The sequence below is a fragment of the Chiloscyllium punctatum genome, chromosome 36 (genome assembly GCF_047496795.1).
Source record: "Chiloscyllium punctatum isolate Juve2018m chromosome 36, sChiPun1.3, whole genome shotgun sequence".
Classification (NCBI taxonomy): Eukaryota; Metazoa; Chordata; class Chondrichthyes; order Orectolobiformes; family Hemiscylliidae; genus Chiloscyllium; species Chiloscyllium punctatum.
The window spans coordinates 66,468,269-66,493,091 of NC_092774.1; the positions used below are offsets into that span (position 1 = coordinate 66,468,269).

Here is a 24,823-nt window from a genome sequence, read left to right on the forward strand (position 1 = left end):
AGCATGCGCAGTATTCTGCTGACACCAAGAAGCATGCCCAGTGCTTGCTGACACTGAGAAGCATGCGCAGTATGCCAAGTGGAGTTGCCGGTGTAACTGACAAATTTTCAGTGTCCAAATGCCAGTCAGAAAAAAGAAACGCGAGAGCCACAATTTGTTTTGTTTCCCTGGGGCTCAACACTTTATTCCTTTTTCATTTTGGTCTGGCTGCTCAACATTTGTATGTCTTTTCCCCAGAGTAGAGGAAGTCCAAAACTAGACGGGCATAGGTATAAGGTGAATGGGGAAAGGTTCAAAAGGGACCGAAGAGCGTGGTATAGGTATGGAATGAGCTACCAGAGGCAGTGGTCAAGGCTGGTACAATTCCAACATTTAAAGGCATCTGGATGGGTATATGAATAGGAAGAGTTGAGGGGTATATGGGCCAAATGGTGGCAAATGGATCACTAGATTAATTTAGGATATATGGTCGGCGTGGACCGAAAGGTTTGTTCCCGTGCTGTGCAACCCTATGGCTCTATTTCTACACAATTTGAACCAATTTCATAAGACTAGGATTCCGCCCTTGCACCCTTCTAGCCTGTCCTCAACTGTGGCCTAACTACACAGATTTTTATGGAAATTTCAGAAAGATGGCTGCAGCTTTTTTTTTCAACAATTGAATATGCTTTCAGACTTTACCGATGTTTCTGAGTACATCGCTTTAGCTATTCTCAATGTTAAAGACCAGCTATTTCTCGAATCAACCCCTCCTGTCTCCCAGGTAGAGTAATTACCATCCATTCTCTCTCTATGCTCAGAGGTCTCGAGGCAGGAGAAAGGATAGGGTTGGGGGTGCGGGGTCAGAGATTGGACGGGTGGCAGAGGCTTGGAGGGAAAGACAAAAAGAAAATGGACACGGGGACAGACCATCGGGGATAGAGAAAGCCTGGAGGTGCACAGGTTGGGGGGGGGGCGTAGAGGGATTGGCAGAGAGAGAGAATAGGGGGGTGCAGAATGTGAAGCGAGAGGAATTGGCGGTTGCAGAGTGTGGGGAGAGAGAGTGGACGAGGGCAGAATGTGGGGGGAGAAAGAGAAAAAATGAATGGCAGGAGAGGGTGGGGAGAGAGCATAATTGGGGCAGAGAGTGGGGGGAGAGAGAGAATGAGTGTGGGGAGAGGGACTGGATACAGGAAGGCCGAGGGTGGGGAGAAAGAGAAGGGGAATGGATGGGGGACAGAGGGTAGATGAGAGACTGGACGGGGGCAGAGGGTATGGAGATAGAATGGAGGGGGTTGCAGAGAGTGGGGTAAGAAACAAGAGGGTGCAGAGGGTGGGATGTGTGTGTGAGAGAGAGAAGAGACGGGAAGCTCGGGATAGTGAGAGAGAATGGGCGGGGGCGCTATAGGTGGCGATGGGTAAATGGACAGGGGACGCTGAGGGGATGATTGGGTCTTGATTCAATGGGGAGGTGGTGAATGCATACCACCCACTCCCACCATCCCCCCCACTCCCAGGATCCACTTCTCTGTACATGTGCAGTGCAGATTTTTGTAAATGACACTACACAGAGTCTGGAACACTGTGTGAGCGCAGTCACCCTCATGTCCTGGCATCAGCAAACCACTGCCTTTCTCTTTTAAAAACTAAATAAAGACATGGGCGACATACTGGGGATGGAAGAAGTGGCTGAGAAACTGAACTGAGAGTCAGCGCTTTCAGGAGAGGGGAGCTGGGCAAAAACAGGAGGACGGAAGGATGAATTCGGTTTGGAATCCATTGAAAGGTGGAGGAATTGGGAGACAGACTTTGGGTAGAACATAGAGAAGGATGTTCCGTACAAACCAGAATTCTCTTATCTTATTTTCTGCCCTGCACTGACAGCAGTGATCTGATCTCTCAAGGTATTAGCAGAGAAAGAGATTTGCTGTTCAGGCATGCACAAGGAATTTACTCAGGGCCTGAATATCAGCAGCATTTGAATCCAGGAAGGGAAATGTTTGTATCCAGGAAATTATTCCAAACTTGACATCAAGAAGCCCCGCGATTACACGCAGCCTGCGTGGGAGTGCCCCAGCGTTCTGACTGTGGAGAGAACTTTAACTCTTTGGCGAAATGTGGACTGGGTATTCTCACTGTAGATGAGCCCTTCATTGCATCGTTGAGGCTGCCAAGACACACTGCCCCCTACACTGTGGAAACTCTGTGGAAGCAAATTCAATTTCTCAAATGGACTGATCCAAGGGCCTGTTTCCACAGGCTATATGTAGGGGCTCTATTATTCCCCCAACATGTCTGCAGCCTGGCTTCCAGCTCCATCTCTCTGAGCTGAAGGTCCTCCAGCATGTGTTTTCCCTAGTTTCCAGCACCCAGAACCTCCCACCTCCTGCAAATCGAAAGATAAGTCCCACTCTGCCCTCTCCAGTGTGTGTTGTGCAACTGCTTAATCAATTTTAGTGGACCAGCAGAGGCTGATAGCCAAGTTCGGAACCCATAAGGATGGCCTCAACCAGGACCTTGGGTTCATGTCACATGACAGGTAACCCCACTTCACTGCCACTCTCTCTCTCACACACAAAGCACATACACACATATACCCGCCACACTCACACCCTCTCACAGGCTGATACTCTATCACACACATACACTTTATCAAGCATGCACACACACAAACACACTCTCTCACGCACATGCCCACACTCTCACACTCTCATGCACGCACACTTACATATCAGGCTTTGGGGTGACTTTGAATTTGCAGAATTATATTTGCAGATATATTAGATTTTGCTCAAAAAGCACACAATCGACAGGCAGTCAATCCATGTGAGATTTTATAAATTTCTACTTTGGAAATAGAACCAGTCTGATTCAAGTTTGATATACAGACCTTAAGTTGTCTCGAGAATGTGTTTTCAAAGTTCTGGGATTTACATATTAATGAACCAAAACCTGCAACCCATTCTAAAAGAGAAAAGACTTAACAACAATCTCGGTTTGTTCAATATATCATTTCTGTTGCATGAAACTGCAACCTTTTGCTATAAATTCTCTTATGGTCCTGCTCCACAAACACCTGATGAAGGAGCAGTGTTCCAAAAGTTAGTGCTTCCAAATAAACAACTTGGTGTTGTATGGTTTTTAACTTTGTTTCTTGTGAATACATCCTACACCTCCCAGTGCTGCCAGTAAACCTAACAATGCCGATGAAACGATGCGGTACCTGCACTCTGGAAAAATTTACAATATCTAACAATACTAGCTACTCATCCACTGCTCATTCTGATACATGACATTGGAAACTTAGTGCAGGAGTTTGAAAGAAATGAGCAACTTTAAAGCAAAAACCTGTTGGATCTCACAGCTTTCAATGAGAGTCTGAGACCGGGGTTAAGTTCTGTTTAACCCAACTTTGCCACCCAACTTTGTTACAGTTTCAGATCTCCCCAGCAAAAAAGTGTATGAAAAGTAGCTTGTTTTTGAAAAAAAAAAGCAGCTCAAAGTGCACACACTCCTCCCAACTCCACTTCCTTTATTGTTGGTCAGCTGTGTTGTCCCTTTATAATTGGATCCTTGATCCAGCCTTAAGCCGAAGGACATATTGCCTCACTCAGCAATTTCAATCCAACTAAACTACTGCCACTCAATTGCTGTGTGTGTGTGGGGGGGGGGGGGGGGGGGGGTGGTGTGGGGGGTGGGGGGGAGGACTGTTAAGAGTCAACCACACAGCTGTGGGTCTGGAGTCACGTGTAGATCAGACCGGGTAAAGGATGCAGCTGGGATGACTGAGTGAACCCTTTCCCACAAGGGCAGTTTCCTTCCCTAAAAAGGGCATGAGTGAATCAGATGAGAGTTTTTCCCCCTGAAAATGCTTTTATCATGAGATTTTAAACTCCAGATTGCTGACCAAATTCCAATTCTGCAACCTGGCACAGCATCTGGGAGTCCCCAGAATTGGGTTGAAAGTCCAGTCGATAATGACACTCAGCCGTCATTCCTTCAATCCCCCTGCGATGGCACGTGAACTCGCAGGTGGGCGGAGCGGGTGAAGCCCTTTCCACACTGAGAGCAGATGGATGGCCTCTCCCCAGTGTGGACCCTTTGATGGATCAGCAGTGTAGATGACTGAGTGAACCCCTTCCCACACACGGAGCATGTGAATGGCCTCTCCCCAGTGTAGGTCCGCTGGTGCGTCCGCACGTTGCTCACATGACTGATGCTCTTCCCACTCTTGGGGCAGGTGAACCCAGTGTGGACCCGCTGGTGGGTCAGCAGAGAGTAAGAATCGACAAATCCCTTCCCATACTCAGAGCAGGTGAACAGCCTCTCCCCCACGTGAACTCGCTGGTGTTTCAGGAGATGGATGCATTGATGAATCACTGCCCACACTGAGAGCAGGAGAACAGTCTCTCCCCCGTGTGGAAACACTGGTGCATCTGCAGACTGAGTGAATCCTTTCCCACAATGGTGACAGATGAATGGCCTCTCCCCAGTGTGAACATGTCTGTGGGTGTCAAGCGCTGAAGGGAAAGGGAATTATTTCCCACAGTCCCCACATTTCCATGGTTTCCCCTTTGGAGGGAGCTTTCCTTGTGTCACTCTGGGTTTGAAATTTAAAACAGAGTGGGTACACAGTCTATCCCCACCGTGAGGGGTGAGATTTTGATTCCCCAAACTGAGGAACTGGTTTGAAGCACTTTTCACAGTCAGCGCACTGAATCTTCCTCACTCGATGTCTCAGTATTCTTCCTGCCACAGCACTGTCCAAAATCTCTCAAGCAGACAAAAACAAACATTTCTTCTCGAATTGAATGGCTGCTGATATTCAAGTCCCAATGAATCAAGTGGCTCTGTCAGAAGTTGATGTATCATTTGTTTCCAGATTTCTTTCTGCATGTCTTCCTGCAAAAAAACACTAATTAATTGATCACTGTCAGTACTATTAAATGAACATAACATCGGTGGCAATTCCTGTAGATTGCTAGATGCCTGCTGATCAAATATTACGCAGGACACAGAAAGCCCTCATGCAGCCAGATAGCCTTAGGTGTGAATGAAGATAAACGTCATTTAGATGACAATGACCTGGACAAAGCTGCCGACAAAGGTGCTGGAAATGGAGCTGAATCAAGGATAATGAAATGTCAAAGCTGTTTGAGAAAAGAAATCCGGTAAAATTGCTGAATGACTTCCTGCTGGCCTAGTATACAAAAAAGATGACAATAATACATGGCATAAATCCATTACTGCATTAGAATGTTAAAAATCATAGCCACGAAGCTTTTACAACAGCCAACAATATCAGATACACACGATATGAAGCAACATGCGTCTACATTTTATATCAATGTGCCAATCCCTTAAAAACTGCTCAGTTCCATGAGAAACTACCCTTTTAATTGTGAACATGAGGAAAGAAGCAATCCTTTTCCAGGGTGCAAACTCTATATATGCCAAACTGAGGGAATACACAGTGAAAATACCTTTGAGACAGAGAGCATCTGAGCACCTTTGGAGAGTCTGCTCCTTTCCTGGATTCACTCCAGTTACCACAAGTGGATAGTGTCCCCCTGTCACTCTTTCTAGCCGCCCTCCACCTCCCCCCTCCCCAGATAAAGAATGGAAAGGGGGAGGCATTGCTTTGCTCCCAGATGTTGCTCAGAGGGCGGGGGCTTCACTATGAAACTGACAGGGCTACTTACATGTTGTGACATCCACAATGGCAAGTGGGGTGGGGGGGGAGGTGTTGGGGGCGACAGTGGGCTCACACTGCACCTGCGCTGCCCTGCAGCTGAGGGATGTGGGGAGGGAGGACACTTTGCAAACTCCCTTCGCTCTCCTGCAAGTCAATGCAGTTTGAGTTCAACCAAAGCACGTGATTTAATTTTAGCTTCACACTCACAGAAAACCACCTTCTCTGTGAATCCAGCACTTTAATTTCCCTCCACTCCATGGAAATACTGATTTGTGAGACTCCAGTATTGAAGTTGCTACCATATCTACTACAGGGTGTTGGGTAAAAACTGTTTATTTTATGAACCATTTCAACTCAAACCCATCCTTGCCATTCAACTACTAATGTGTGGAATGAACTTCCTGAGGAAGTGGAGGATGCAGGTACAATTAAAAGACATTTGTTTAAGAACATGAATAGGAAAGTTTTGGAGGGATATATGCCAGAAGCAGGCAGGAGAGATTGGTTTAGATTGGGATTATGGTTGGCATGGACTGGTTGGACCAAAGGTCCGTTTCCAAGCTGTATGAATCGATGGTAAGTTCATAGTTCCTTGAAAGTGGAGTCACAGGTAGACAGGACAGTGCAGAAGGTGTTTGGTATGCTTGCGTTTTTTTTGGTCAGTGCACTGGATGTAGGATTGGGAGGTCATGTTGCGACTGTAGAAGACATTGGTTAGGCCAGGTTTGGAGTGTTGCATGCAATTCTGGTACCAGTGATCCCACCCTGACACACCATAAACCAGAGATAGTGACTGAAATTGACTCTGATACAGAATCAAATAATTAAATCCCTGCAGTGCAGGAAGAGGCCATTTGGCCCATTGAATGCATTGGGTATAGGAGTTGGGAGGTCACGTTGCAGCTGTACAGGACATTGGTTCAGCTACTTTAGGAATGTTGCATTCGATTCTGATCTCCCTGCTCTAGGTTAGGAAAACTGTTGTGAAATCTGAAAGGGCACAGAAAAGATTGATAAGGATGTCACCAGGGTTGGAGGGTTTATGGTATAAAGAGAGGCTGAATAGGATGGGGCTGTTTCTCTGGAGTGTCGGAGGCTCAGGGTGACCTTAAAGAGGTTCGTAAAGTCATAAGGGGCATGGATAGAGTTAATGGTCCAAAGGAAGTGGTGGAGTCTGGTACAATTAAAACATTTAAAAGGCATCTGGATGAATGTGTGATTAAGAAAGGTTTGGAGGGATATGGGTCAAATGCTGGCAAATAGGTCACTAGATTTATATAGGAAAGCACAGATGTGTTGGATTAAAAAGTCTGTTTGTATATCTCTATGTATATTTGTTAACAGATGCTTTATTTCTGTTGATGTAAATATCGTTATAAATCATAGCTGGGTACTAATACTTAGATGCAAGGGAGAGGGAATTTCTCAAGTGGGGCACAAGAAGAATCCTGGGAGACCCCTAATTCTGATTTACTATCTAATGAACAAACTTTAAGCATGAGCACCAAATGTTCGTTTATGTCTAATTTTGTTTCATTGTCCTTGTTTTATTCCCTGCTACGATGACTCACTCAGCCTGGATGGTTGACAGGCTCATAGACGTGGGTTGGGCCTTGATTGACTGAATATGTTATTGTTCTGGAACCTGTAAAAGGGGGTAAAAGGCTTCAGCAGAAATCCATCAGAGCTGAGAACAGAAGACATTTCACTCTGTGGGAACAGGGAGATCAACAGGAGAACAGTGAAATCAGGATGTGAAATCTGAGCTGACACCATACTACTCTGTGATCTGTGCTTCGATTAGCAGGGCCAACCCTCTACCTTTACAGACCTTCCCATTCAATTTGAATACCATGTACCCCCTCAATATTCAGGATCCAATCCTTGGCATCCTGAAGCCATGCCTCTGTCAGGAGTCTTAGATCATATTCTCTTCAATGTGTACAGTCAATTCATCCACTTTTGTTACAATGCAGCACACATTCAGACATACAGTCTTCAGTTTTGATTGTTGTGATCTTTTCAATCCAGTTTTGATTGTTGGGACATTTACTCTCCTTGTCCCTTTCTATCATTCTCTAATGTTCATTTTCCACATCATTACGTTGCTCACCTGCCTTGATTTGAATTGACCGTGAGAAATGCAGGTTTATACATTCACAGGAAGAGAAACAGGAGTAGGCCATTTGGCCCATTGCGCCTACTCCACTATTCATAAAGATCATGGATGACCTATCCATCGTCTCAGCTCCACTTATCTGCACTATCCCGACTACCCTAAATTCCTCCCTTTCAAAATCCCGTCGAACTGTGTCTTGAATATGGCTACTTCTCTTGCTTCCTTGGGCAAGGAATTCCATGGCTTCACACTCTCGGGGACAAGCAATTTCTCCACCTCTATCTCCTCCACTCCCCCTAATCTTGTGACCTAGTCTCACCCACCAGCAGAAATGACTAGATAAACTGGGGCTGGGTGGCATGCTCTTTGGATGGGTCAGTGTGGATTTGATGGGATGAATGGCCGGTTTCCACACAGGAGGGCTTCTATGATTATCCACAGTTGTGTTTTCCCCAGATCACAAACCCAGAATCTCCCACCTTCTACAAATGGAAAGACAAGTCCCACCCTGCCCTCTTGTGTGTGTGTTATCTAACTGCTTAATAATTTCTAGTGAATACAGATCTAATCTAATCTAATCTAAAAAAAAACCTGCTGCTGCCGCCAGTAACATTTACAATGCTAATGAAACAATGCAATACCCGCAGTACTGAAAATCGTAAGGCTTCTAATGATACCAGTTACTGATTCACTGTTCCTTCAGATGTACGCCATTGGAAATATAATGGTAGAGGCTGAATGCAATGAGCAGTTTAAAACAAAAACCCACCTGACCCTTTAATCGGCTCAGGACGCTTTACTTAAAACACTTATTCCTCACATTTCAACAACTTCCCATTTTCCACCAAAATCCGAGATGCACTCACTCACTCAACTGCTGTCTCACAAATGAAAGATTTCATTGTAGCTTCTGCTCCCAGGATGGGCAAAACATCTTTGAAAGTTGCTTTGAAAGTCCAGTCTTCACAACGACATTTCTGCTTTCCTTCAGTTGAAATTGTCTGTGCTGACCAGATATCCCAAATTAACATAGTCCCATTTGTCAGCACTTAGCCTATATCCCTCTCAATTCACCCTACTACCAGATGCCTTTTAAAATATTGTAATTATACCAGCCTTCACCACTTCTTCTGGCAGCTCATTCCATGCTCGATTCACCCTCGGTGTGATATAGTTGTCCATAAGGTTCCTTTTAAATATTTCCCCTCTCACCTCAAACCTATACCCTCTAGTTTTGGACTCCCCTACTATGTGGAAAAGTTCTTGGCTATTCACCCTATCCATGCTCCTTATGAACTTCTATAAATTCACCCCTCAGCCTCCAATGCTCCAGGGAAAATAGCCCCGACTTATTTAGCCTCTCCATATAGCTCAAACCCTCCAACTCTGGCAGTAGCCTTGTAAATCTTTGTCAAACCCTTTCAAAGGTTCACAACACTTTTCCTGTAGCAGGGTAACCAGAACTGAACACAGTATTCCAAAAGTGTCCGAATCAATGTCCAGTACAGGGGCAACATGACCTCCCAACATCTGCACTGAAATGCACTGACTTATAAAAGCAAGCATAACATACTACATTCTTCGCTATCCTGTCTACCTGCGACTCCACTTTCAAGAAAATATGAAGCAGCACTCCAAGTTATCTTTATTCAACAACACGCCCCATTAACTTTGCAGATCTGTCTTTCCAAAATCCAAATTTCAAAATGGGGCTGAAAATCTTAATTGACGTGATTGAATGGTCGAGTAGATCTGATGGGCTGAATGGCCGAATTTCAGCACCTATGTCGTATGTTCTCCAGTTGTCCTGGACACAGAGGGAGAGAATTGGGAGCAGGAATAGGTCATTTGGCTGTTCCAGTCGGCACCAGCATTCAACAGTTCATAACTGGACATGAGTATACCTGCATCCAGGTGGATAGGCTGGGATTTTTTTCAGGATAAAGTGAGGACTGCAGATGCTGGAGATCAGAGCTGAAAATATGTTGCTGGAAAAGCGCAGCAGGTCAGGCAGCATCCAAGGAACAGGAGAATCGACGTTTCGGGCATCAGCCCTTCTTCAGGAATGAGGAAAGTGTGTCCAGCAGGCTAAGATAAAAGGTAGGGAGGAGGGACTTGGGGGTGGGGCGTTGGGAATGCGATAGGTGGAGGGAGGTCAAGGTGAGGGTGATAGGCCGGAGTGGGGTGGGGGCGAAGAGGTTAGGAAGAAGATTGCAGGTTAGGAAGGCGGTGCTGAGTTCGAGGGATTTGACTGAGACAAGGTGGGGGGAGGGGAAATGAGGATACTGGAGAAATCTGAGTTCATCCCTTGTGGTTGGAGGGTTCCCAGGCGGAAGATGAGGCGCTCTTCCTCCAACCGTCGTGTTGCTATGGTCTGGCGATGAAGGAGTCCAAGGACCTGCATGTCCTTAGTGGAGTAGGAGGGGGAGTTGAAGTGTTGGGCTACGGGGTGGTTGGTTTGGTTGGTCCGGGTGTCCCAGAGGTGTTCTCTGAAACGTTCCGCAAGTAGGTGGCCTGTCTGCGTTTTGGCTGAAAAAAATATTCCTTATCTCATCCCAGCATTTCTTGCCTCAGAGAACTGTGTGCAGAGTTCATGTATATAATTCCCTGTATGGTATTTTGTAAATAACATTCGTTTGCTGGTTGTTTGTATCGTGTATTTCAGGTTCATTAGCCGCTGTTCAAGTGTGTTGGGAGGTTTATGGGCTACCATGATGCTGAGAGGTTTAAGTTGTCTGGACGTCATTTCACAGATGTATTTAATGTAAAGTAATGTGGCTAGATTTTCTGCAGACGTTGTGTCTACTTGTGTCAGTTTGTTGATGTGAAATCATCACACTGGGTTTATTGGGTAGGCAAAAGTGAGGACTGCAGATGCTGGACACCAGAGTTTAGATCAGAATGGTACTGGAAAAGCACAGCAGGGCAGACAGTTTCCGAGGAGCAGGAAAATCGACGTTTCGGGCAAAAGCCCTTCATCAGGAATAAAGGCAGGACGCCTCCAGGTTAGAGAGATAAATTGGGGGTTGCTGGGCCGAAGGTAGCAAGGAGGACAATAGGTGAATGGGGGTGGGGATGGAGGTGACAGGTCAGCGAGGAGGGTGGAGCGGATAGGTGGGAAGGGAGATTGACAGGTAGGACAGGCCATGAGGATAACGCTGAGCTGGAAGGTTGGAACTGAGGTAAGGTGGGGGAGGGGAAATGAGGAAACGGCTGAAGTCCGCATTGATGGCCTGGGGTTGAATTTATCTGAGGTGGTCTCGTGGTTAGGCTTCGGCGCTCTTACCGCCGCTGTCTGGTTCGATTCCCCGTCAGGGAAGCAATTTATGGGGGGTTTATTGGTTGCCCGTTCTTCTTAAATGCGCTGCACAGTTATTTATTGATCTTCGTAGTTCCTGGGTGCTGCAGTGTGTCGTGGCTCGTTGAGATACTGTCCTAATTCAGATTTGTTTGTATGTGTAGGGATGATTGCTTCTGTCGTTAAGTTCTTGGTTCGCGTGCGTGGTTTTCCTGTAGACGCTGTTTTGAATTTACCATTGACTGTTCGCTCTACTGTGACATCTAGAAATGGCACTTTGTTGTTCTCCTCTTTTGTGAATTTTATGCCAGTAAGGAGATTGTTGATGGTGTTGTAGGTTTCCTCTAATTTGTTTCATTTTCTGATGACAAAAGTGTCATTGCTGTAGTGGTCCCAAAGTTTGGGTTGGATCGTCGAAAGGGCTGTTTGTTCGAGTCTCTGCATTATTGCTTCTGCTCGGAATCCTGATACTGGTGGTTTCATGGGTGTTTCGTTGATTTGTTTGTCGGGTTTGTAACGGAATATGAAGTGGATGGTAAGGCACAGTTCCACGAGCTTGACAGTGCTATCTTTGCTGATGAAGTTGGTGCTGTGTTTGTATCTTTGGTTCTTCGAGTAGTGTCTTCAGTTTTCTTTGGCCACGTTGATGTTAATGGATTGAAAAGGACTGTTATGTCAAATGACATCATTATTCCATCCTCTTCTATCTCAGTGTCTTTGGTGTTCAGGAATTCTTGGATGGAGTAAATGGAGTGGTGTGAATCTTCGACTTGGTGTTTTCGTCCTCAGTTGAGGCCTTTGACTAGTCTGTATATTGGTGTTCCAAGTAGTGAGAATATGGGCCTGAGGGGGCGGGGGGGGGGGGGGGGGGGGTTCCTGGTTTGAAAAGGAGGAGAACAACAACAATTTGCCATTCCTAGATGTGACAGTAGAGCGAACAGTCAATGGGGAGATTCAAACTAGCATCCACAGAAAAACAACACACACAAACCAAATACTTAACCACAGAAGCAATCATCCCAACACCCACAAACGAGGCTGCATCAGGATATTATTTCAACGAGCCGCTACACACTGCAGCACAGAGAAACTATGAAGAACAGAAGAGAAATACATATATAGTGTATTTAAGGAGAACAGGTACCCAATAAACGCAGTCCGCCAATTTCTCATTGATGCTTCCAAGCTGACTCTCAAAAATTCGGTTTTCCCTCCATTCTTTCCTGTTTGTTTTTTGTGGGTTTTTAAAGCTTTCGTAATCCTCCGACTGAGTTGGGAAGTTATGTTGTGGCTGTACAGGACATTGGTTAGACCACTTTTGGAATATTGTGTGTAATTCTGGTCTCCCTCCTATCAGAAGGATATTGTGAAATTTGAAAGGGTTCTGAAGCACAAATGGGTCCACAGAGGGGAAGAGGCCCTTCTGCTCCCCTGAGTGTGGGAAGGCCTTCAGTGATTCCTCTGCCCTGCTGATACACCTGTTGGTCCACACCGGGGACGGCCGTTCTCCGACCCCAAGTGTGAGATGACCGTCAGCAGTTCTTCCCACCTGCTGAGACACCAGTGGGTCCACACTGAGGAGAAGCCGTTCTTCTGTCCCGAGTGCAGGAAGGGCTTTGCTCTTTCCTCCGAATTGCTGGCCCATTGGTGGGTCCACATCGGGGAGAGGTCTTTCAGTTGCCCGAAGTGCAGGAAGGCCTTCAGAAATTCCTCAGCCCTGCTGAGGCATGAGTCCATTCACATCAGGGAGAAGCCGTTCTCCTGCCCCGGGTGTGGGAAGGGCTTTACCCGCTCCTCCACACTGCTGAAGCACCACCTGATCCACCCGGGGAGGGTGGGGGCGGAGGACGGTCGGAGGGGGGAGGCCATTCTGCTGCCGTGAGTACGGGAAGTCCTTCAGCAATTCCTCCGCCCTGCTGAAGCACCAGTGTGTCCACCCTGGGGAGAGACCCTTCAGCTGGCCCGAGTGTGGGAAGAGGTTCATATTTTCCTGCAACTTGTGGAAGCACCAGCGGGGGCACCAGCGCTCCCAACAATCAGATCCCACCGGTCACGCTGCCTTGGGTCTCACTCCAGGACTGAACATTCTGCCAGTTCTGACAGTGAGTGCAGTGGGAGAGTACGTGGGCTGTTTTTGTTTTCTGCTGGACTACAATTGCATCCCCCAAAACCTCACAACCATAACCCCATGGTGGCTCACGGATTGCACTGCTGCCTAATGGCACCAAGAACCCAGGAATAATTCCACCCTTTGGGGTCTGTGTGCAATTTAGGGAGGGTAGGAAAATGGATCTGACTGGGTTACTCTTCGGAAGATCAGTGCAGATGTGTTGGGCTGAAGGACCTATTTCCACACTGTAGGAGTTCAACCGTCCTATGAGCTTTGCTTTCAGTGGACACTGCTGCTCATTGAGCCAGGGACTACACATTTACAAATGAAATGATCCAAAGAAACCTAAGACTGCAAGACCATCGGAGCAGAAGTTAGGCCATTCGGCCTGTCGAGTCTACTCTGTCATTCGTTAGTGACAAAAGTAGTGCAGATGAGATTAGCTTCAGTGTGAAACAGTCCATTTGTCCCAACAAGTCCACACCGACCCTCCGAAGAGTAACCCATCCAGACCCATTTCCCTCTGACTGACGTACCTAACTCTATGGGCAATTAAGCATGGCAATCCACATGACCTGCACATCTTTGGTTTACGGAAGAAAACAGGATCACCCAGAGAAAACCCGCACAGACGCTGGGAGAAAGTGCAAACTCCTCACATACAGTCACCCAAGGCTGCAATCAAACCTCGGCCCCCGGCACTATGAGGCTGCAGTGGTAACCACTGAGCCATTACATACTGCGTGCCAAAGAAGGAAAGCAGGAGTATGGGAGAATACAGCAAGCCAGGCAGCACCAGGATGTGGAGTAGTCAGCGTTTTGGGTATTAACCCTTCTTCAGGACTGAAGCGTTGACTTCTCTATGAGAAATGATTTACGGGAATGTTGCTGGGGTTTGGAGGATTTGAGCTACAGGAAGAGGCTGAATAGGCTGGGGCTGTTTTCACTGGACCATCAGAGGCTGAGGAGTGACCTAATAGAGGTTACAAAATCATGAGGGACATGGACAGGGTAATAGACAAGGTCTTTTCCCTGGAATGGGGGAGTCCAGAACTAGAGGGCAGAGGTTTAGGGTAAGAGGCAAAATATATTACATGGACAACATCTTCATGCAGAGGGTGGGATATATATGAAATGAGCTGCCAGAGTATATGGGTCAGGTGTTGTCAAATGGGAGTAGATTAATTTAGGATATCAGGTCAGCATGGACAAGTTGGACCGAAGGGTCTGTTTCCATGCTGTACGTGTCTCTGACTACTGGTCCTGATGTAACTTTAAAATGGAGTCCAAGTAACTTTGAATAGTTTAATCTTGTTGAGCTCACCTCCTCAAAAGTTTCAAATGAAGCCCTCTGAGAGATACTGTTTAAACGTGCTGAGTTGGACAAAGTATCCCATCATGCTCAACACAAACCCAGAGTTGAAGAAGTCAAAAGTCAGAACACCAAGGGAACCAGAACTGAGAGAGATCTGGGGTTGCGGGTTATTAGCTCCTAGAAAATGGGGTCGTGGGTAGACAGGGTGGTGAAGAAGGCTTTTGGCATGCTTGCTTTCATTGTTCAGAGCATTGAGCACATGAGTTGGGACGTCTTGTTGCAACTGTCACACATGCCACACAACAATGATAGGGGTGGCCCTGCCCCCCATGACTGGCTGTCCCTTTGAATATCTGGGGGACGATTAGACCCACCTGCCTGTGTTTGGCTCAAATGTACTTATCCAAATAATTTTAAACATTGTAACATTACCTGCATACACAACTTCCTCTGACAGTTCATTCTTCACACGAACCACCTTCAATGTCAAAAACGTTGCCCCCCTCCGTCCTTTTTAAATCTTCTCCCTCTCATCTTAAAAATATACTCCCAAACTTTGAACTCCCCTGTCCTTCAGGAAAAGACACTGGTTATTCACCTTATCTTTGTCCCTCATGACTTCATAAACCTCCATAACCTCCACCCCCAACCCTCTGCACTCCAGTGAAAAAAGTACCAGCCTCTACCGTCTATAAATCATTCTGGCAACATCATAGTTAAAAAAAGGTGAGCTTTAAGAATTGACTGAAAGGGCAGTGAAGATTCAACCAGCTGACAGTGAGTCTGAAATCACATGGAGATCAGGTTCGGACAGCAGGAAACCAGATAAGATTTTCCCACAAACCACAACAGTTTCATCATTAGACTCGTAATTCCAGATTTATATTGAATTCAGATTCCACCATCTTCCGTGGTAGGTTTTGAACCCAGGTCCCCAGAACCTTACTTGGGTGAATAGTCTGGTGACAAGAAAGCCAGCCATCACCTCCCCTGGACACATTGGCATATTGTGTTTAGAGGTAACAAAGGAGCAAGAGGTTTCAGCAGCCGCCAAGGTGTTTGATATTACACAAGGGAACATCAGCACTCTCAGTAATGGCACATACTGAAGCCAGGACCCTGTTTCAGAGGTAAGGGCTCGGGAACCATAAGAAATAGGAACAGGAAAATGCCATTCAACCCCTTGAGCCCGCTTCTCCATTCAATTGGATTGTGGCTGATCTGACATTCTCCACATGCACTTTCCTGCCCTTTTCCTGTGACATGAAGGCTGTCAACAGAGTTACTTGGATGGCGGAGGGGGGAGTTCAGGTCGAACTTGGGGACTAAAACAATGGCTTCACACTTCAAAATATTTAACTCAGGGAATGTTTATAGTTTATAGTTAAAGATTCCTGAAGAAGGGCTCATGCCCGAAACGTGGATTCTCCTGCTCCTTGGATGCTGCCTGACCTGCTGCGTTTTTCCAGCAACACGTTTTCAGCTCTGATCTCCAGCATCTGCAGTCCTCACTTTCTCCTAGAGAATCCCATGGAGTCTCACAGAGTGACACAGATGTACAGCATGGAAACAGATCCTTCGGTCCAACTCGTCCATGCAGCCCAGCTATCCTAACCTAATCTAGCCCCATATGCCAGCACTTGGCCCAAATCCCCATAAAACCTTCCTATTCATATACACGTCCAGATGCATTTTAAATGCTGTAATTATACAGCCTCCACCACTTACTCCAGCGGCTCATGCCGTGCATGCATCACCCTCTGCGTGAAAAGGTTGCCCCTTAAGTCCCTTCTATATCTTTCCCCTCCCCTCCCTAAAACTATGCCCTGTAGTTCTGGACTCCCCCATCCCAGTGAAAAGAACTTGTCTATTTGCCCTCTCCACATCCCTCATGATTATATAAACCTCTATAAGGTCACTCCTTAGCCTCCGACGCTCCAGAGAAAACAGTCTTATTCAGCCTCGCCCTATAGCAAAACCCTCCAATCCTGGCAACATCCTTGTAAATCTTTTCTGCATCTTTTCTAGTTTCACAGCATCTTTCTGATAGGAAGCAGACCGAAATTACATGCAATATTCCAAATGTGACCTGACCAATGTTCTGTACAGTGGCAACATGAGCTCCCAACATCTATTCTCGATGCTCTGACCAACAAAGGAACGCACACCAAACGCTTTCTTTACTACCCAATCTGCCTGCATCTCTACTTTTAAGGAACTATCAACCTGAACTCCAAGGTATCTTTGCTCAGTAACACTTCCAAGGAACTTACCATTAAGTGTAAAAGTCCTGCTCTGATTTGTTTTTCCAAAATGCAGCACCTCATATTTATCTACATTAACCTCCATCTGCCACTTCTCAGCCCATTGGCCCATCTGATCAACGTCCCGTTGTAATCTGAGGTCACCTTCTTTGCTGTCCACTACACCTCCAACTTAGGTGTGATCTACAAACTTACTAACTGTACCTCCTCCGTTTACATACAAATCATTTTTATAACTGACAAAAAGTAGCGGACCCAGCATCGATCCTTGTGATACACCATTGGTCACATGCCTTCAGTCTGAAAAGCAACCCTCCATCACCACTCTCTGTCTTCTTTCTTCTCGCCAGTTCTGTATCCAAATGGCTAGTTGTCCCTGCATGCCATGAGATTAAACCTTGCTCACCAGTCTCCCATGAGGAACCTTGATGAACGCCTTCCTGAACTCCATATAGATGACATCCATCGCTCTGCCCTCATCAATCCACTTTGTACTTCTTCAAGAAACTCAATCATGTTCGTAAGACATGATTTCCCAAGCATAAAGCCATGCTGACTATCCCTAATCAATTTTTGCTTTTTCAAATGCATGTAAATCCTATCTCTCAGGATTCTCTCCAAAAGCTTGCCCGTCACGGATGTCTGGCTCACCGGTCTATAGTTCCCTGACTTTTCCTTACCACCTTTCTTAAATAGTAGCACCACGTTAGTCACCCTCTAGCCTTCCAGCACCTCACCTGTGACTATTGATAATACAAATATCTCATTGAGAGGCCCAGCAATCAATTCCCCAGTTTCCCATAGAGTGAAAGGGTATTCCTGATCAGGTCCTTGGGATTTATCCACTTTTATGCATTTCAAGATATCTAGCAATTTCTCATCTGCCATATGGACATTTTTTCAAAATGTCACCATCGACTTTCTCACATTCTATATCTTCCATGCTCTTCTCCAGAGTAAACACTGATGCATAATATCCGTTCAGTATTCCTGCCCCCCACCCCGCCACGATCTACTGCAGCTCCACACAAAGGCCGCCTTGCTGATCTTTGAGGGGCCCTATTCTCTCCCTTGTTATCCTTTTGTCCTTAACGTATTTATAAAAAACCCTTTGGCTTATCCTTAACTCGATTTGCCAAAGCAATCTCATGTCCCCTTTTTGCCCTCATGATTTCTCTCTTAAGTATGCTCGTACTGCCTTTATTCTCTAAGGATTCACTCGATCTCTCTGTCGATACCTGACGTATGCATCCTTCTTTATCTTAACCAAAATCTCAATTTCTCTAGTCCTCCAGCATGCCCTACACCGACCAGCCTTTCCTTACACCCTAACAGGAATATACTGTGTGTGGATTCTTGATATCTCATATGTGAAGGCTTCCCATTTTCCAGCAGTCCTTTAACCTGCGAACAACTGCCCCCAATCAGCTTTTGAAAGATCTTGCCTCATACTTGAGTCTTCTTCCAATTTAGAACTTCAACCTTTAGATCTGATATATTATTTTCAATCACTATTGTAATGTTAATAGAATTATGGTTACTGGCCCTTAGGTTTTGCACCCTCGCCAGTATGTACATCCTCGTTGTGAATTAGAAAATTTCCTTGTACACACTTAACAAATTTCTCTATTTGGCGGATAAGTAAATGGGCAGGAGTGAAACCTTGGGTCAACTCTGCCTTCATTCCTATCAACCCTAACCCAATAGTCCAACGGCACTTTACCTTGCAACTGCCGAATGTGTGACACCAGCCCATTTACCTGCTCCCTCCTCACTATCGAAGGGCCCAAACTTACCTTCCAGGTGAAGCAGCACTTTACCTGCTCTTCCCACAACCCAATCTACTGCATTTGCTGCTCACAATGTGGTCTCATCTACAATGGGGAAAACGAAGCCTAAACTGGGTGACTGCTGCACAGAACATCTACGTTCTGCCCGCAAAAAGAACCTGAGCTTCCAGTTGCCTGCCAATTCCACACCCCACCCTGTTCCCTGGCCAATATCTCTGTCTCAGGTTTGCTGTCGTGTTCCAGTGAAGCTCAGCACCAGCAGAACGAAGAGCACCGAATATTTCACTTGGGGACCATACATCCTCCGGTCCCAATATCGAATTAAATAATTCTAGGGCCTGAAATCCATAGTATCCTAGTCCCTTCCACACACACCAAGCCTTGTTATCACACAGTCTGTCATTACACACTACCTATTATTAGCCACGAACAGTCTCCATTCACCCTCCCAAACGGATCGTTATCAACTCCCTTTCCTGTCCAACAATTCTTCCCTCGCTTTGGGCTCTGTCCTGATCTATCATTTACTATATCCGCCTTCCTCCCACAATATCTCCTGCAGATAAACCAACGTTTTCCCGATCACCATCAGTTCTGTGGAAGGGTCACCGGCAACTCCTGTTTTTTGTTTCTGATGTACAGCATCCGCAGTTCTTTCAGATTTTTGTTGAGATAGAGTTGGAAATTGGTTCGAGAGACAGAAGGAGACGGGGGAGAGACAGAACAGACATGAATTGTTGATCTCCGTTGTTATTCATAACGTAAAATCATTGCAGTGCGATCACTTCCCTTAAGCAGGAAGAGAGCTCACTAGCCATCCGTGAGCTTGTGGCGCAATGGTAGCGCGTCTGACTCCAGATCAGAAGGTTGTGTGTTCGAATCACGTCAGGCTCACTAACGTCAACTTCTTACATTTCAAATTAAGGAAGGAGTACGTTCACTCCGGATATCTGTTGAGCCAAATCTTCTTTACGGAAACTTTCGATCACACGTGAAGCTTTGCTGTCAGTTTGATTTGTGAACACTGTGTCAGGGAGGTGGTGTGCCCATTGTTTGGGTAAATGCTCAGCTCCCCCAGTTCATCACCGGATTTAAACACAGCCGTCTCCCTCTGGGCAGCCGCTTCGTTCAGTTGGTGACAGCGCGGTGTGAATAACATAATACCGATATTTTTACAACATAATGCAGAGACTCCCAGCTTTATGTTTCAATCTATCAGGGGAGTGACAGCGAGTACAGATAGAAATGTTTCCCACCAACAGCAAATCCTTTCCTCTCACTGGACACAGTTAAAATTATCTTTATTCAACAGAAGGAACGGAAACTACAGTCTGACGGCCTCTCTCCACATTAACGGTGAGCCTGAATTTTATAAACGGTGTCAGGAAAATCCAGTGGCGGACACTGATTTGGTTCAATCGATTTTTTTTGCCAAGCGTAATTCACCGAGAAGATGTTACTGTGTGAAACAGCGTGGGGAATTACTGCAGGGCCTCCTGCACGTGGGACACACCGCAAATGATGTGTTTCACCTTCACCAGTTTATTCCTATCTCGGAGAAGAGAGGTTTGATGATTCGGATCATAGGAGGCCGACAGAGAACAGGAGAAGAGCACTCAGCCCTTCACAAGCTTGTCACCACAGCTGGGTCATCGTGGCCCGTGTATCACTATGGGATAGTAATCTGCATCTACTGACTGGAAGCACAGCAAATTGGAGTGTTGGTGGGACTATCACACAGGAGAAAACGGCTTCGACCTATCAACTGGAGTGGCTCCCAATGCGCAACTCCGCTCACCTCAACTGAATAACTGTAAACAAATTACTCAGTGATTCAAAGGAATACTCCGTTTTGAATCTCATTGTGTCATGTACCTTCGAGAATGATGTCAAAACACCTTCATTGCTGTGATGGAGTATCCTGTTGGGCAGAATATATCCGTTGTCATGTTTCCCACGTTCGGTCCAACTCCGATTTCACTCAGAATCACGAAATGTGTGACAGCGCAGACTGAGGCCATGCAGCCCACCTTAGCTCTGCTGGCTCAACACAATATGGAAATAAGTGTCTCATTCTGTCGCTTTCTCCCTGTAAATCTGCACATTGTTACATTGGACATGCCCACTGAATTCCCTTTTGTGTCCATTGAATCTGCTTCTTTGTCACTGTCAGACAGCGACTTACTGACCCCACCCCCTGTGTGAAAACGGTCTTCCTAATGTCAGTTTTACTTATTTTCCTGATGATTTTCAATCTCTGCCAAATCGCTCTCGATCCTTTCAGGCCTGGGAGCATTTTCACTGCACTATTTCCTCTGTCTAAAACCCTCATGACGTGGAAAACTTCAAACAGACCAGCTTTCAGCCCTCCGTTCTCCAAAGAGATCTGCCCCAAACTTTCCAATCTCCCTTCATTGCTGACATTCCTCAGGACGGTGCGAGTAACTTCAACCTGTTCACCCCCTACTGCAATCACTTCACATCCCCTCTCCCTGAAGTATCATCCTCAGAATTGAGCGTAATACGGGTGGATGATTCATTCAGACTCGGATTGCGCGGGCGAAAAATCTGCAATACTTGTTCTCACTTTCAACACGTGCTTCCCTTCGCTGTGTTCACTGCAATGGCAGCTCTGCACCGTCCCTAATTCAGGCAGTCCGATCTTATGTAACGAAGCGGCTTTTTGAAAAAAATCATCGGGCATTTTTGCTCAGGTCAATTTAAGGAATGATGGTTCGCTTGGGATTGGAACCCGGGTACTCTCACACAGCTGCATATGCTCGAAGACCCAAAGCTGGAATCATATCCCAGACTAACGAGCCACCAGCCATGGGAGCAGACACCTCCTGAAGCAGCTGAGACTTGCTCAGTACGAAATACATTGTACATTGCTCCCAGAAACGCAAGAGCGAAGAGTTTCAAGAACATCTACTTCTCAATCTGTCTCCTTGCTCCCAGGACGCAGCTGTTTGCCCCGTCCCAAGGGACCGGGCTCTCTCCACTGGTGGATAATTGAACCATTTCTTTTTTACTTGCAAGCTGTTCTGGTGGAAGGCAGAGCCCATTCACTCTTCTGCTCTCTCACACTATTACGTGAGGCAGGAGAAGTCAGTTACAGTCATGCGTAGGAAATGGGCAACTTTGAACTTGTTCCAAAGGTCCTGTTAACGGAGAGATAGAAAGATGCTGTGCTGTCGGGACAGAGAGAAATGGACACCGGAGACTCTTCCCTCAGGTAAATTGATATGAGTGAATTTTTGTGCAGCCTGTTTGGTGTTCAGAATTTGTCTTGACACAACAATCCTGCAGAAAGTCCTTTATTACACGGGCGTTGGTTTCTTTACTGCAGGAAATGGACTAAAACAGCAAGTCATGTGTTTCAACTTCACCGGTTCATTGCCACCTGAGAGAAGAGGTTTCACACGAGATCAGGACACACCGACAGAGAACAGGACAAGACAACTCAGAGCTCCACAAGGGTGGCAGCGCAACGGTGTAAATTTGACTTGTGTATCGATGTGATATATTGAGCTCAGATACCCGAAGTTTTGGGAAGCAAATGACATGGCAAGGAAAAGAACAGAGCGCCGTTATACGGGAAAGCTGCTAATGACGACATTAAGTGAAGAGGAAAAAATGGTTTCGCTTCTGGGTTATGATCCCAGCATGCACCCGCTGTGCCATTCTCCTGCATTGCACGGTAGCTTTTCCAGAGAAGTATTCAGCTTTTCATCTGGCGTGTGACTGGCATGTTCGAGAATGACGTCAAAAGATCTTCCCTGCTGTAAGGTCATGTGCTGTTGTGCAGACATGTCACCGATGTGCAAAGATAAACTCAGAGAGCAGAGGAAGGGAAGAGTCCATTCGCTCTTCTGCTCTTTATCTCCTTCGGGTGAGAGGTATCACTTATACTAATGCGTGGGAAGTGAGTAACTTTGATTGTGAATTCCCTCCAAAGGTCTGTTATCGGAGAGATAGAAAGATGCTGTGCTGGCGGGGCAGAGAGAAATGGACACCGAAGACTCTTCCGTCAAGTAAATTCATATGAGCACATTGTTGTGCAGCCTGCTCGGTGTTCAGAGTCGTCCACACGCAGCAATCTTACGGAAAGTCTATTGCAAAGTGGGCATCGCTTTCATCGCTGCGACCACTCAGCAGTTAACATCTGAGCCCCAAGCGTCCCAGATAAAGAGAAACCGAGTGAAACCTTCACTCACTGAGAGTCATCCCCACGGCCCTGAGCTGAGGGACTGCAGGCGGTCCAACACGGAAGGGACGGTTAAAAATGAACCATTGTTGCTCCCCCTCAGTCTCTCTGTCCCAGAGATAGGCAGCGGGACGGCATAAACACGTAGCATCATTCTCCCACCGACAGAGGCGGTCCATCCCATCGTGTCCACGACGACTCTCTGCCACTTGTCTCTCTCTGAGGTGATTCACAATCAGTGATATCAAACCGAATAGTGAGGGACTGTGTCTGAGTGGTGATACAGTTTCTGACATGCTGATCGTCTTGTCATTCACGTCCGAACTGGCGAGGCGAATTACTGCAGGGAAGGCACGAAAGCACAAGGTATGCGTCTCAGCTCATTGGCATCTCAGAGAAGTGGGTTTGCGATTGAGTTCATTGGAAACCGACGAAGAACAGGAGAAGACCACTCAGACCTCCAAAAGCACATAACTTGAATGGTGTGAGTTTCGTGACAGTATTGGTATGATACAGGGCATTTTGACACTCAGGAAGTCGTTTGAAAGGCATGATGCTGAACAGAGCAACATCACACAGGAAAGTCACGCAAGGAGGCAGTGAACAACAGCAGAGGTTAGCTCCGATCCAGCGACCCAGCACGCTCCCGCTGCGCCACTCGGCTCCCACGCGCAGCGCGTCGCTCCACAGGTCCCTTCAGCTTTTCGACTGGCGCGTGGCATGCACGTTCGAGACTGATGTCAAAGATCTTCACTGCTGTCGTCTTATATGGTGTTGCGCAGACGTATGGAGGCTGTGTAAATATAAACTTTTTGTGACTTCCCACATTCTCTTGTGATTTCACTCTGAATAGACGCCATGCGGCCCACCTTCGCTCTGCTGGGTCGACACAGTAAATAAACGTGGGTCTCTATTCGTATCATTCTCTTGCCTTCTCCATGTAATTCTGCACATTGTTACTTTAAACACGATCACCGAATTCCCGTTTGCGTCTAATGAATCTGCCTCTTTGTCAGTGTCAGTTAGGGATTTACTGACCCCAACCACTCCCTGTACGAAAGCATTCTTCCTAATGTCACTTTTGGTTCTTTTCCTCATGACTTTTAAACTCTGCCGAATCGTTGCCGATCCTTTCAGGCGTGGGAACATTTTGTCGACATTACTTTCTCTGTCTAGACCTCGCATGACTTGAAAAGCTTCAATCGGGCCAGATTTCAAACTTCCGTACTCCGAAGAGAGTTGTCCCAAATTTCCAATCGACCCTCATCGCTGACATCCCTCAAATCACTCATGTCAACTTATTCAACATTATCTCCAATTATTTCACTTCGCTGCTTTCTGTCCCATTGGTCCTCCAGGGAGCCCAACCTCGTTTTACGAAGGTGCTTTTTGAGAAAGTTAAACAAGCACTTTCGCACAAGTCATGAAACGCGGGCTCGTCCGGGATTTGAACCCGGGATCTCTCGCACGTCTGCGTCGACGAAGACCCAAAGCGAGAATCATACCCCTAGACCAACGAGCCACACGGTTGGCGCGCCAGCGTCCCTGCCCCCGCACTACCTCTTGAACCAGCTGAGTCTTGCTCAGAGTAAAGTCCAGTTGACATTGAACAGACTGAAGCTGTTTTCTCTGGAACGTCGGAGGTTGAAGGGTGACTTTATGGACGTTTACAAAATTATGAGGGGCATGGATAGGATAAATAGGCAAGGTCTTTTCCCTGGTGTCGGGGAGTCAAGAGCTAGAGGGCATAGGTTAAGGGTGAGAGGTGAAAGATATAAAAAAGACCTAAGGGGCAACTTTTTCACTCAGGAGGTGGTGCATGTATGGAATGAGCTGCCAGAGAAAGTGGCGGAGACTGGTACAATTGCAACATTTAAGAGGCGTTTGGATGGATATATGAATAGGAAGGGTTTGGAGGGACATGGGCCGGGTGCCGACAGGTGGGACTGGATTGGGGTGGGATATCTGGTCGGCATGGACGGGTTGGACCGAAGGGTCTGTTTCCATGCTGTACATCGCTATGACTGTATGAACAGCTGCTTCTCA

The 24,823-nt window shown here is 46.5% G+C and overlaps 1 protein-coding gene and 2 non-coding genes across 3 annotated transcripts in view; 2 read left to right on the forward strand and 1 right to left on the reverse strand.

The window, feature by feature from the left end:
• LOC140460614 (uncharacterized) overlaps positions 1-24,823 on the forward strand; it is a 333,883-nt gene that overhangs the window by 153,328 nt on the left and 155,732 nt on the right. The window lies entirely within an intron of this gene.
• trnaw-cca (transfer RNA tryptophan (anticodon CCA)) lies at positions 19,393-19,464 on the forward strand. Its single transcript has one exon. It is a non-coding gene; the product is annotated as a tRNA-Trp (tRNA).
• Positions 24,210-24,299, reverse strand: trnap-ugg (transfer RNA proline (anticodon UGG)). Its single transcript is given in 2 exon segments — positions 24,210-24,245; positions 24,264-24,299. It is a non-coding gene; the product is annotated as a tRNA-Pro (tRNA).